Raw genomic sequence first — 14,499 nt, forward strand, 5'->3', positions numbered from 1 at the left:
CTGGGTGTCACCTCCGGTTTTTTATACTCCTAAAGAGCTCCGTTAGAGCTAGCCAGTATCACCTGTTTAAATGTTTTCCCACTGCAAGATGTTGCAACCCACTTCTCACACCTTGCCCAGCTGTGTTTGCCCCCCGCATCTCGATACCGTATCGATGCTATTAATTTGATCTTTTGTTTACCCTTTCGCCTTTCAACTGCAGCACATTTTCCGGTTCCTCCGCTTACGCTTCATTTCCTTACAAATTGCTTGCCCTCCGGCTGGCTTGGCTAACTCCACTGCGTCCGCAAATAATTGGTTTCTGGCTCCTTGTACCAGAGCCCGCTGGTCGGAACCGGGCGGAGAGGGGAAATATCATTTAAAAAGAATAAACGTAAATAATCGAATTGTGCACAAAAGCGTTTTAGCTGCGCTTTCGTTTGATTTAGTCGAGCAATGCTCGTGGCCCCTTTGGCTGGCTGGGTAATTCAGCAGGATTCCGTCTGTGGGGCTTCCGGATTTTGCACTGCAAATAATCATGTGATCCGTAGAAGGGATCTGACTCGTATTGAAAAAATGTTTGTAAGCTAAAATTGAAACTAAAAAATTCTAAAAATAAGCACAGTATTTAACAAATGTCATTGAACATAAAAGATTCCAAGCACTCATCATTGAAGTCAACCAATTACCATTTGCGCCTTATGACAATTATTTGATTAATGTTTAAATTACTAAATTTATTGATACTTTTTATTTATTTTGTATTTCCTAAATAAAACCTAAAACTATTTAGTTTTGACGCATCAAATAAAACTTGACCTTATAAATTTGTATCATTTTTGTTCTAAGCAAGTTAAAAAATGTGTGATTAAGTCTGCTAGGCGTTAATGCACTTTTGAAAATGCAATAACGCCTACAGGCGTTTGGTAGAATAACCAGGCTTTATTGCATGTACCCACATTTTTTTAACAGGGACTTTGTTTGTCCGAAAAATGTTAGACGGTACTTGAGAAACAGGTCTCTAGTCAGTTAATCAAAAATGTATAATTATAATTATAATTTTAGGGCAAAAATTCAAAAATTAACCAACTGAAATTAAATTTAAGACTTCGAAAATTGCATACAAGAATTTGTTTGTACAAAAATACCCTTTCAAGCACTTTTAAAATTTAATTTAATAATTTAAGAACTTAGATCAGCATAATATAGTAGGAATTATACAGTATTTATTATAATTCTCCACCAGTTATTGAATTTGTCACAGTGAAGTGTATATAGAGTACAATCCGCGACTATTAAAAAGTGCAGAGCAAACAGCTTGAAGCGATTTAGTTGCGCGATTAAATGAATTACAAATTTGCGCTGAGCCCGGAGCTGGTTGTGCGGGAGGAACAGGATCGCAGGATGCCCTGCCCCAGTGATTCCCGTACATATTTATCTTGAGATACATATACTTTGGGCAACTTGCCAGCAATCAAACATATTTATTGCGCTTAAACGCTTTGCCAATAATTTCTGCTTCGGCAGCTGTTGGCGGAACCGGAAGAAGGGGCGTCTTAAAGGTGAGGAGCACGTGCCGCCGGAAATCACGTGGCCGACATTTGTTGAAATGATTTACAATTGCTGACTTTTTTTGGGCCTAAACAGCAGTTGCCGACCTGATGCAGACAAATGTCTCACGATATTTAATTTGATTAAAGGCTACGACATTCAGTAAACGAAAGGCGTTCAATTGTGAGCCATGCAATGTAAAGGAATTTATTGGTAGATCCTCGTGTCCGATTTACCAGACACCCATTCAGGCGTGCTTGAAAAACTAATTAAAAAGCGCTTAGTATGTGAACAAAGGATTTTCAATTTCAGTCAACGGCAGAGGGCTCGCATGTCCCACTAACTGGGATTGAATATCCTGAGTCCTGCATTGTCTTTTCCCTGAGAGGAGCATTTTCCAGAAATTTCTTGACCGTAAATGCAGTGCAGGAATATTGTCCATTTCAAAGCTTAAAGTGTGAGAACAGGCAAACTTTTAAAACACCTATATATTACACGTTTTCAAGACAAATTGAAATGCTGTGTTTAGAATTTAATTACGTCGGAGTACTTTTTTTAAAACAAAAATTGGTGCACAAGCTTTTTAAGAAAAAAAGAATTGTTTGTTTATAGTAACCAATGATCTGACAAAATGAAAATTTATACCTAAAAAGGACGATGGATACCAAAAAGCTTGCACATAAAGCATATTAATCAACGTCTTTTGAATGCTTGAATAATATTTCAAAAAACCTTGAGTAGTTAGTTTAGGTAAGGGTAAAAGTAAAGTAAAAAGCACATAAACTAGGTCCCAGATCGCAGATCTCCTCCTGGCGACTCAAGCTCGTCTAAGGCGGGGGAAACACTTGCTCGGGGCCATGTCCTGACAGCGGAGCTGAGACAGAACTCTTTCGGCCTTTGCAGATTTCCCTAAGTTATTTGACTTTCTCCGGGTGCCTCACAAAGGCCCCGAGCAGCAAAAGGGCAAAAATACTATATGGGGGAGTTGGGGGCGACATTTGCCCGCCCTTTTTCTGGTGCCTTGTTGCCAAAACATTGGATTCTGGTTTGTGCCATTGTCAGGCCCGTCGGTTCCCACTCCGGGACCTCTCCAGGAGCTGCCGTGTGCAGCTGGGGTCCCGGGAGCGTGTCAGAGTTTGCATTAGAGCCTGACATGCCTGCAGGGACAATGGCAGAAAACACTACGGAAAAATTTACTTTTCGGCTGAAAAACGCGAAATTTAATGTTATAAATCAATATAACAATCTATTGATACATACAAAAATAATCTGGAGGTCTAGAAATTTATATTATTAATTAACATAAACATATAAAATATACTGATTTAATATTTACCAAAACATTTAACCAGATATATATTGCGAATACAAATTTAAGGTACTGATTTTATTTTAGAGTTTTTATTTTTTGCATTTTATAAATATTAAAAATTGAAAAATAAATGTTGTGAGTCATCTATCTATCTAATCTATTGATACATTTTAAAATTATTTTTGCGGTTTCGAAATATATAATATTTATTTAAACAAACAAATAAAATATATTGATTTTTGAATGCTTTACAAAAATATTTAACGAAATCCTTAAATATTTATTTAAAATCAAAATTTAAGGTTCTTTTTTTTTTTAATTTTTTCAATTTTAAAAATATAATAACGCACGTGATCTTCTAAAAATAGTAATGTTAAACCTATTTTTTAATAGGTTCCCAAGCGATAAAGAAAAGCGATAAAGGTACTTAACACAACATATTATACTATTCCTTTCGAACATACATAGAATGAGGATGAGTGGTTCTTGGCTGAAACTATCTAAAATACGAAATATATTTTTTTGAAAATGAATATTTATTTTGTTTTGACTTTGACGGGAGTAATGACTTTGATTTCTTTAAAGAAATAAATTAGTTTACAAGTTTTCGGCGAGTGCAGGGCAGACAAGTATGTAAAGGCCATTGATGTGTGCTGGCTGTTGTCTCGACTTGATTGAGTTTTATGCACAGTTTACTGCCCCTCCTCCTCCACTCAGCCCTTCCCGTTCCGGAGTGTCGCTTAATAGCCAGCGGGCTAAGCACACGTGCTGTACATCCTTAATTTGGCTGACGAGCTGGGGCTCCTGGTTCCTGGTTCCTGGCTGCAGGATCCCCTTCTCTTAGCCAGTTGCCCCACATTTTTAGCCAGTTTTAAAGCAAACAACCGTCGACTGTGTGTGTGCAGCTTAAACTTGGCCAAGTGAAGTAAAGTGGATTTCTGCAGCGGCAGCCCACTTATGCGTACTCGGGCGGCATCATGGCTCATTGTTGTCTGCTCTCTGTTTGCCATTCACCTTTATTTGCTCTGCGATTTATTTATTCAAAAGCACAACAATTTCCCAAATCTCTTTTTTCTATACATATATTGCTGTGTTTATTTATTTATCTGGCTTTTAGCTAAACTTCGAGTCTGGTCCTTTGTGCCAAGTTCCATTTCAATGGGCTCAGCTCGAGACCCGTTCTATCGAGGCATTCATGCTCCGTCTGGCATAATTTCCTTGGTCTTTCACTCCTGACTTGCCAGCTTTTCCATATTGGGGTGGGCGAAGATGGAGTGCAAGTCATTGCTTCCATTCGACGTCATTATAATTCGGTGGGCAAACATACCAGAATGGGGAGGTATATAAAATATATAGATAATACCTACGTATTTGCGCTGCTCCTGCTGCTGGAGGAGTAATTCAAAATGTGATTGAAAACATGAAGGAAAGATGGCCGAAAAAGAAGTGCATAAAATTATCCAGCCGAAGCCTTTCCTGTCGCCAAATAATCGATATTTTCCCCTGTCAGGCCGGCGCATTTCCACTTTTTCTTTCGTCGCAAAGTCTGAGCAACACTTTCAAGTCGGCTTCAATTACACAGCCTTGACAGCCCGGCCACCCCTGGAAAAGCTGGAAAAGCGAATAAGTGCTTTTCTATTTGCCATCGTCTTTTGTGCAAATTCTAGGCGCTTATGCAAAAGAAGACGTCGCCCATTATGCAAGGTAATCGAAGCGCAAAGACCGTGTTCTTGGCTCCAGAATAATATTCTCCCTCCATTCGCTGTCATCGAGTGAGATAGACGTTTCCAAAAGTGCGGGCCAAGGCCAGAGCGCCCTCTGCTGGCCATTTAATGCATCCAAAAATAAAGAGCCAAACGAATTACCCACCGCATTGCGACTCTAACTCACTGGCCCCTGAAATTAGGCCACAAAAATTATGATTATGATGTGTTCATTGTTCTTATGCGGCGCACTTTTCTGCTTCCGGCAATTCTCAAAATACACCATACGTGGGTACGTCTCATCGCAGACACACGTGTAACATGTACTTGCCAAGTGCTTACAAATCGTCTTGACTTTTGGCCTGCACACCCCTTGTTTGCGGGGAATACCATACCGAAGAATCACCCCATCTATACCTTCACTTGTTAAACGACTTCTTCTAATATTGGAATTTGAAGAAGGATTTTTATAATATTTGATATAATAATGTATGGTACATATAAAATAAAAATATGATTTGAATATTCATTTGGATTTATATGCCACCTTATATTATTTTAATATGATTTACCTATATTAAATGAGTTCTTCTAATACTCAAATTTAAAATAGGATTTTTATAATAACTAATATAATATATACGTCATTAGGAAAATATGATTTCAATAATCATTTGGATTTATATGGACCTTAACGAGTTCTTCTAATACTCGAATTTTTAAAAAGATCTTTATAATAATTAATATCTCATATCATTTTATCATTATCATATATCATTTTTACAACAGTGAAAGTAATATTAAAAGAACATGGCAACCCTGGTGATGATAATCGTTAAAAATACCTCTCATTAAATATATTAATTGAGTTATAATTTATTTATTCGTTTTTAAAGATGGGTATCAAGCAGTCTATCATAATCCTCGTCCTCATCTCTACAACTCCGTATGTTGTTTTTGTCTTTTGGCACTCGAGTTTTGTTTACATTTCGTTCTGCTAATCACATGCAAATCCTTTTAAGTCGCAATGACTTTGTGACTTGAGCGCATAATAAGCTCATTTGTAATGGAAATAAGTACACACACATAGGCGCCTGTGTGTGCGTGTGTGGGTGGGTGGCTTTGTGTGAGTGTGGGTCTGTTTGTGCTTGAAATAGCTGCAGGTTATTTGGCAGAAAACCTTTTTTGCGATTCTGTTGTTGGCATTCACGGCAAGAATGTGTGTGGAGTTTCTGGCTTTTATTTATGCCCTCTTGTGAACGGATGGAATGCGTGTGTGTGTGAGAATGAGTGTGCTTTTCACACACACACACACACACACACCAACGATGAGGTATAAAAATATGAATCTAATGTTTATTTTATACGCGTAATTTACGCTGCGAGGCATTTTAAGTGAGGCGCTCGAGCTTCATTTGCACTCGCACTCCGCCGGAAACTGATGAAAGTCCTGCGAAAGGACTCGCTTGGATGTGTGTGAATAATGTTTACGACTGGCTGCCGCCATTATAATTGCACATGCTTTAACTCCAGCGATCCTATTACTTAGAGGGCATGCCTTCAGTTTAAATAATTGGTTGAGCAGCACATATAATATTACTCCAATTAAATCATAAATGTCCGTAAATCTCCAATCCCAATTAAAATATATTTCTTTATTTCTCTGACAATTAGAAATGATAATTTAATTTAATTACTCTTGCTTCTGCACTGTCGTAAATTTATTAAATGCCCCAGGCTATACGACTTTTAATTTGAAATATATGATTTATTTGACATCACCCACATGTGTGTGGCCCTCCAATTTGTGCAGCCCTTGAAATGCGAGCTAATTTATTAGCAATGCCCGAAGGTAGCACCTTTAAAATGTTGTAATAAATGTCACATACGCCGTGGCAGCCAGCCCAGAAAGTTATGGCCACGCATTTGTCACACGCGCGTTTCGCTGCGGCTAAAAAGCTGAAAAAAGTGGCAGCACCGAAGAAACACAAATAAATACGATAAATAAAAGTATTTTTAATTAAAATTCCAAATAAAGGAAGCTTACGGTGGGGCATACACAAGAATATCGGAAATGAAATTCTACAAAATAATTCTGTTACTGTTTCTGCAAAAAAATAGGGTTATTAAGTAACAAGCTTTTTGAAAAACTTTAAAATGTCCTAGTAAAAACCTGTATCTGCCTAAAATAAATACAATATTGTATGCCCTTGAAATAAAATATTTTATTCCAATTTAAGGCATTTCAAACGTTGAAAAACTAGCTTTATAAATAATATTTAAATGCATACCTTTGGTACTCGAATTTCACCGCAATTTAATTTCTTTCATTTATTTCTTCTCCAGAACGCAAATGAATCAAAATTTCGTTCAAATGGCAAATTAAAAGGGAATGCGCGAGCGAACCGAGCTGCCAATTATAAACAAGTGAAATTTATGGTCCAAATTTATTTGTTTTCGTTTTCACGTTTTTGTTTTGTGCGAATTTAAATGAGGAGCCATTTCTCCAGCACGTTTTGTTCGATTGGCTGGGTTTTTGGGGGTGGCTTAAACTCAAACGAAGGGAAAAAGGAAAAATTGCTGCCGTTTTTCTCCGATTGTTGCAGCAGCTGTTGCACTCGAAGCGCTGATTATATAGTTTTCGCTTCGATCTCGAACCGTTGTCATAAAAGTCAATACCGTGCCGACATGCCTTGACCCTTTTTATTTCACACATATGTGTCCGGGGCAAACACAATTTAATCGCAGCATTTTCATAAAATTTTATTGAATTTAAAAACGAAGCCCAGCTACTTGGGCAAATATCATTTATTTTATTGTTCAATTCCGGCGTAACGTATTTCTCTGCAACATGTCCTTTCTGGCAGGATGTGCTGTGTGTGTGCGAGAGTCCTGCTTTGATTTCCCGGCCGTCTGCTTTCGAATGGCAGCTGGGCCATAAGAACTAAGTTCCTCCTCCGCCACCTCCCCCAACTTTGGTGTCCGTATCCGTATCCGTATCCCTCTCTGTTTGTGGCACTTTGGCCCGTTCGTAATGAATGTTTATTGCACCGGACATGTACATGTTTTTGCTCTCTGTGCAGCGGGGCCAACTCCTGCCACATCCTATCTCCGTCTTGGCTGCTTTTGTGTTTTTCTAGTCGTTTCTGGTCAACAAGACTGCGTAATTGCTTTTGGTTCCCCCTCCATGTACTGGTCTTGTTGTCTTAACGGTCCTCCGATGAGGAGTACGTCTCTGGGAGCCGGCGGAAGGCCAACAATTTGTGCGACAACATCTCGCCAGATCGCCGGAGCGATTATGTTTCCCCCATCGAAACAAGTACATGTTTACCTTCTTCCAGCCAAAAGCTTCATTTTGACAATTGCCTGTGAGTTTAGATGGAAGAAAAGGATGGATACTACTACATATAGTACAGTTTAATATTAAAGGCATTTGTTAAAATTAATAAAGCACTTTTCTTTTAATTCTTAAGACAAGTTTTTACCCTAAACTTTGCAATATTTTTATTTCCCCTTAGGGGTTTCTACATCCGCCTTTGCCGACAGACGTCCACATAAACAACTGTCCAAGAACTACCGAGAAAAGCAAACATGTGTAACATTTTAATAATCATAAAAGCAAACACGAAGATCCAAAGTGCCAACAAAACCGCCAGCGCCCACAACACAATCTAGTTAAATAAGAATAAGCGCTGCCACATATTAAAAAGCCAAGGCAACTTGAGGTTCCATTGGGTTATGTTCCTCGATAAGGACGACCGTCAAGAAGGACGAAGTAGAAGTAAGTCATTGTTATGCATGACGCCAACTGCCAACTGCGAAAGCCAAAGCCAAGTCGAGGGTTCTGATTTCCATAAACAGCAACAACAAGTGCCGGCTGTGTCTGCTGGCGAGAGGAGAAATATTAAAGATTCTGGAAACCATAATCTTATTGACGTGATAGGATTACACTTTGCTAAGTGAATTAATAAAGTGTGCGCACTGGCGGTCTGCAAGAGGGAAAGGGGGAAGTGTGGCCAACTACTTAGGGCGACCCACTCAATATGATATGCACACAATATTATGGTCGAAAAACGGTCGAACGGGGCAGTGGAACGTGGCCTGATTCCTGACAAGAGATGAGATTGGGGGCCGGGAAACTTTTACAGCTCGCAACTTTCAGCCAAGTTGCCTACTCAACGTTATTAACATAATTTATCAGGACGGCGACACCCAGCGTCCAATAAGGTAACACTTTTGTCCGCCTCCTCGAAAGTTTGCCAGCGAAACTTTTCGCCAAACATATTCATTACATAATCATTATGGCCAAAGGTTTTTTTTGTATTTTTCCTTTCGCTGTCAACGATTTTATTAGCAGCCACCGTTCAAACTCAATCGCCCAGCATGCTGGCGAAATAATTATGTCGTCCCAGCAATGATTAATCATTGTTCGATTTGCCTGCCGAAACTCCTGCAATCCTCGGGTTGGAATTGCTTTTCTGCAACAAAAAAAAGGATCGAAAATAAATTGGCATTTATTGTGATGACTTGCTGTGTCGTTTGGGGGACAGCCCGCAATTTTGACGACTATACATCAAAATGTCCAACAGTTGGCGAGCCCCTGCTGATTGGGCCCCAGGGAGCACTTAATTCCGGCGGACTTGATTTTTGTGTGCTGATATTTTGGCATAGGAAAATTAAGTCGGATTCGGAATGGGTGTACTTTAATGGAGTACGCGATTGGGGCTTAGAAGTCTATTAAATGGACTTCAGCAGTGGCTTGGAAAAATAAAAATAGGAACTGATCTCGTGAACAATTAAAGTATGGCTTGTTATTATGAATATAACATTTTTTAACGCAAGTCTGTGAACTATTTGATTATGTATGCCGTGAATGGAAAGCAAGCAAATTAAAATGCATGCAATTAATATCCAAAACTTAAAATGAAATATGTATATATTTTGAATATTCAATACATAAAAAATAAATAATATTAATTGCTACAGATATAAGAAAACATTTCAAGCAATGTAGAAGATATTAGATAAGATACTGAAAAAGATATTGATAATTTGGAAGTATTAAATCAATATTAGGCACTGAATAAACATTATGGCGGTAAGTATTTAAATTCCCTTCAACATTTACTGGCTTTTTAAGTTCCAGAACAGTTTCAAAAACTTTCAGAACGTTAGCCGTCTAATATTTAAATCAAAGAACTTGTAGAGATTCAAGTTCTTTGTAAACCACGAACTTTTCCGATTAATTCGGCAGTCAGGCCGCAGTGACCTTGACAGAAAGGGCTACGAATTAATGTCGCAGACATTTCGAGGCAGTTCACCCCTAGAAATCGCTTCGCCATTCGGCAGTGATTCGAAAAGTTTTTGGCCAAGCCAACTAGCGAGTGTCTTGGCCAAGTTCCTCGAGCCGTTGGCCATTAAAAAGTTGTGTACTCTCATTTCAATTGCCTGGAACTAGCGAAGTTGTTAAGAAAATTATAAACTATGTGCAAATTTGAACTTGGCAGGGTGGGACAAACGGCACAAAGTGTTGCAACTTGCAAGTCCAATGCAAAATTCTGGCCAGAAAGTTGGTCGTTTCAATTGTCATTATTTATTTTTGCAGTTGCCAATAAATACAAATTGCCTGCCAATTATACGGCTTGTAAAGGGGAAATGTTTCCTGGCCAAAGAGCCGTTTGACTTTTGGTCAAAACCAAAAATATGCCCAAAGATTGCTCAAATAATTTGTCCCTCATTTATGGCGTTCTGTTGTCGCCAGCTCGTAATTAATGAAAATTAGATATGGACCTGCGTCGAAATGAGTTTTTCATCAAGCCTAACAACTTAATTAGCCCATAAAAATGACGCCCCCAAGCTGTTAACCCACCCCAACCCAAATATCACCGTGTTTCTGCGTGTTGCGGCCACTTAAGCGCGGCACAGATTTCCCGAGCCGGGAACCCCCGTTTGCCGCATCCCTATCTACTCCCCAGACTGGGTTCCGTTTCCGGAAATGCCGTTCGCGGGGGCAGGTCGTAGGTCACGGCGTAGGCGCAAAGCTAATTAGTATTAAGTGCTCTTGGGGCACTTGAGGCCGTTCCCCCGTCCGGCAATCCCGACGATTTCGTGGTGGTTGCTCCATGGGCTCCAGCGTTCTGGGCCTTTGTTGTCGCCTCGGGTGTGGCAAAAAATACATATTTTGTGTGTGCGGTCAGTTGGTAAATTCCAGCAAAACGTTCACAGCAAACGTTTTTGAAGCTTTATGATTGTGTTGATACGCAAGGCAAGCGAGCCACTTCCTCGTTCACATAGCTATCAAAAGATTTCTGAAATCGATTATAATTATATTCATGACATAACTTGACTTTCTGGAACTATATATTTTCTTAAAGTCAAGCTTTGTCAAAGTTTGTAAACTCCTGGCACGGAAAATAAGAAAGATTCAGTGCCATTGGCAAGCTTGTACAAGCAATTTAGTACCGCTTGAGCGGACAATAAAGTCAGGTCAAGGTCTACGTCCACGGGTTTTTCCTAATTTGTGCTTATGGCGATGAGATATGCCTACACTGTTTGCGATGAAAAACTAAGGTCATTAGGAAACTTAAAAAGAATGTTTTGATTCAACTGTTAGTTTGCTTGACTCACTTTGTACCTCAATTTGCCTTATAACTGTAGATTTAAAAGAAAATGGATTGACGCAAAAAATATTCTTGCTATTTATTAGTTTTGCAACCACATGATGATTTCTTCTGCTCTTAGGACTTAATTTACTGGTCAATTTTGAAAGCAGTATCATTATTCATCATTATTCATGATTTTTTTATTTTAAAAGGCTTTTATGATTTTAAAATTTTCTTTTTTTCATTTGTCTTTTTTTCTTAACACTTTTTAGACAAGAGTTTTGTTTGAGTTCCAGTTAGGCTAATTTACCATAGAGCAGCGTAAAAAGAGTGCAAAAGCCAAAAAATGATTTAGTAGGGTCCAGATATAAAATTATGTTTTTTCCCTAGATTGCTATGAATTTTTAAAATAAATCCAGTTAGCCAGTCCAAATTAGTTTAATTAAAAAATAACCACTTAATTCCCTGCTCCCAGCTGCTCTTGTTCAACCACTTTCGAATTATGATATTAATTCGACCAGAAAAACCCTCTGCTGGCATCCTGCCGCGTGGCCAGGACCTTGCCCCATCTCAGTGGCACGTAGTCGCTTTACTTTAGTTCAACTCATTTCCGCTGCTCACATGACTTTATGCAATAACATCCAAATAAAATTATCTTATCAGCCACTGAAGCATCCTGCGTGTCCTCCGCGTGCAGAGTGTGGGCTAATTTTATTGCATAAAACTTGTGCTTATTGCGTTCCCCATCCAATTCCCCTCGCTCTGTGGACAAAAAATTGCACGTTCCGGTCATACGATGCGAACGTGACCGCTTGACCATCGCAGGGCCCAGAGATCGGACCAACACACTGGCTCCTCTGCCCGGTGACGATGTCCTGTGACATGTCCCATTTCCATGTAATGGACATGACTCAGGGCCGGGAGCAGCCTCCGATGGCAGCACAAGCGGAATTACAGTAATTCATGGTAATTTTTTGTATCCTTCGGGGGCAAAGCGGTCGAAACAAGGATGACAATTTGCTTGTTGCTCTAGGAAATGGATCGCTGTCAGTATAAAAAGTGGATAAGAGAGCGGAATCACCATGCCTGCCAGGGTATAAATGAATACCTATCAAAGTTCTTGAACGCCTGCCTTTTTAAGCATAGATTTTAAATACATAGTTTACTATCTGTTTTGCAGTTTAAGGTCTGTGCCAATATGTTAATTAAAATAATTGCCTTATGTTATTACAATTCAAATATTTCTGCTTTGAGCACAGGGTAAACAATCTCTGAAGACTATTAAATTACTAATCAACCATTATAGAACTTCAGACTAGGTTACAGCGAACTTGAGCCGGCTGCTTCGTATCCCCTGTCATTAATGACTATCCTTGAAGTCGGGGGAATGTGGGTACCAGGATGCTGGCGACTTGGGCACAATGTGGCACGTACTCCTGTTGCAATGAAATGACAACGACGGAAGAACAGCAAATATAAATGCAAATAAACATTGTGTGGCAAGCATTTGTGGCTCGTTACATGCCAACACAACAGCACTCACGTAATGACTGTTTACACGTTGCTAACCTTATTAGTCGGGAATTGTGCATAAATACACTCAGAAAAAACATTCCTGCTTGAAATCTTACAAAAACTAATGTCACTTGTAATGAGAATATCATTTAAACAATTTAAAGGTGGATTATTTAGACGTCAGACTTTCACAATTAGACCTTAGCAAGCAAGTGTTAGCTTGATTTTTGACTAACTGACTGGATTTTCTTACATACCTAATATAAAAAAAAAAGTCTACAGCCTTACAGCATATCATAAATTTATATATTAAATCTGGATTAGGTTACCTGACATTTTAAAATAAATTCATTCAGTAAGTCAAAATTCAGGCCTTTAAAATATCGTCTAGTTTATATTTATGTAATTATATATATATATGTATATGTTTTCATGTATGCCATTATAATAGTTATAAAAACATTTTTTCTGAGCTGTGTACTTTTGTGCTTGCTGGCATTTATCTGTGTTGTGTTTAACTTATTAAATTAGCCTGCTTGAGTGGTTCGTTTTGTGTGCGGTTGATTGTCTCTCTGCTGTTTGGTTTTTATCTGAACCAAGTCAAATGAAAATTGTTGATTATTTTCTAATGCGCTTCATCAGTTCAGAAATATGAAATATTGGCATTGAATTTCACAAAGGCAATAGATGGATAAACGAACCTCACATAAATTTAATTATTTTGACCAAAATGCAATTTGATAAAATATTTTTAACACCAGATGGAGAGAAAGATGGAATAAACACAGTTCAAAGGTGATTTATTTGATATATTATCATGGTCCTTCAGTTGCCAAGGTAAATGAAAAAGTCGAAAGGGAAATTATGGAAAACTGTATGCTTAAACGTGAATTTAGAGAACTTAGAACTGACAGTTGCATTTGGAGATAAGCAACTAGATGCATTTGGCTTTGGCCCCTCGCAATGCATAGTAAACCAAAATTGCAAGCCAACGAAGAGCATTCGATGCTGTAAAGTTGTCACACAGAATGCAAAAAGCCAGACAAAAGCAAATGCCACTCCAAGGAAAAACATGAAATTTAATATCCAAGCGGATGGCGCAGCCAAATGAAATTTAAAACCGAATTTCCAGTCACACATTGTCCTCTCTATACGAACGTATTTGGGTTTTGCATCCAGCGTTTGCATAGAGCAGTTGATATAGTGTAAATATTTTGACATGGCAATATGTTGTCACAATCATGCCTGTGTGCTGCCGTCTGAAGAGTGTTTGTTCGAAATTCAGCCATTGTCGAGCTGAAGATGGAAAGTTTATTTGTTTGCCCATGTCCCAGCATTTGCTGTTAATTTGTTAAAATTTCACTTTATAAATAAAATTCGGCTCTTGGCTTCGTTTTGACCAAGCGGGCTAGGAGGTGGGCGCCGAAGGTTGGTCGGCCGGCTTCATTCCGGTTTGTTCTGTCGTACCATAAGTTTTCCAATTTGCATAACTTCCGTAGCAGTTGGGACTATAAATATGCAAAGGGTTTTACGACCGCACTATATGCAAGTGCCTCAAGAAAACGTTTTCTCGGCACCATCACCATCACCATCCCGCCCTCCAAAAGGGTTCCCGGCTTTCTGTTTTATGTTTGTTGTTTAGTTGGTTTCAGTTGCGCTTGAATTGAAATTGAAGTGTCCTAAATGACAGAAGGCTCAATGAAAGCTGTTTGCATAACAGATGAGCGATGAGCCATATTTTTTTGATTAAACAGAAAGCAGAGTACAACAATATTACACCAAAATTGGTATCAAAAATATTTTATGGTTCATATTAATACATATAATGTTATTATTT

This window comes from Drosophila subpulchrella, chromosome 2L (assembly GCF_014743375.2).
Source record: "Drosophila subpulchrella strain 33 F10 #4 breed RU33 chromosome 2L, RU_Dsub_v1.1 Primary Assembly, whole genome shotgun sequence".
Taxonomy (NCBI): Eukaryota; Metazoa; Arthropoda; class Insecta; order Diptera; family Drosophilidae; genus Drosophila; species Drosophila subpulchrella.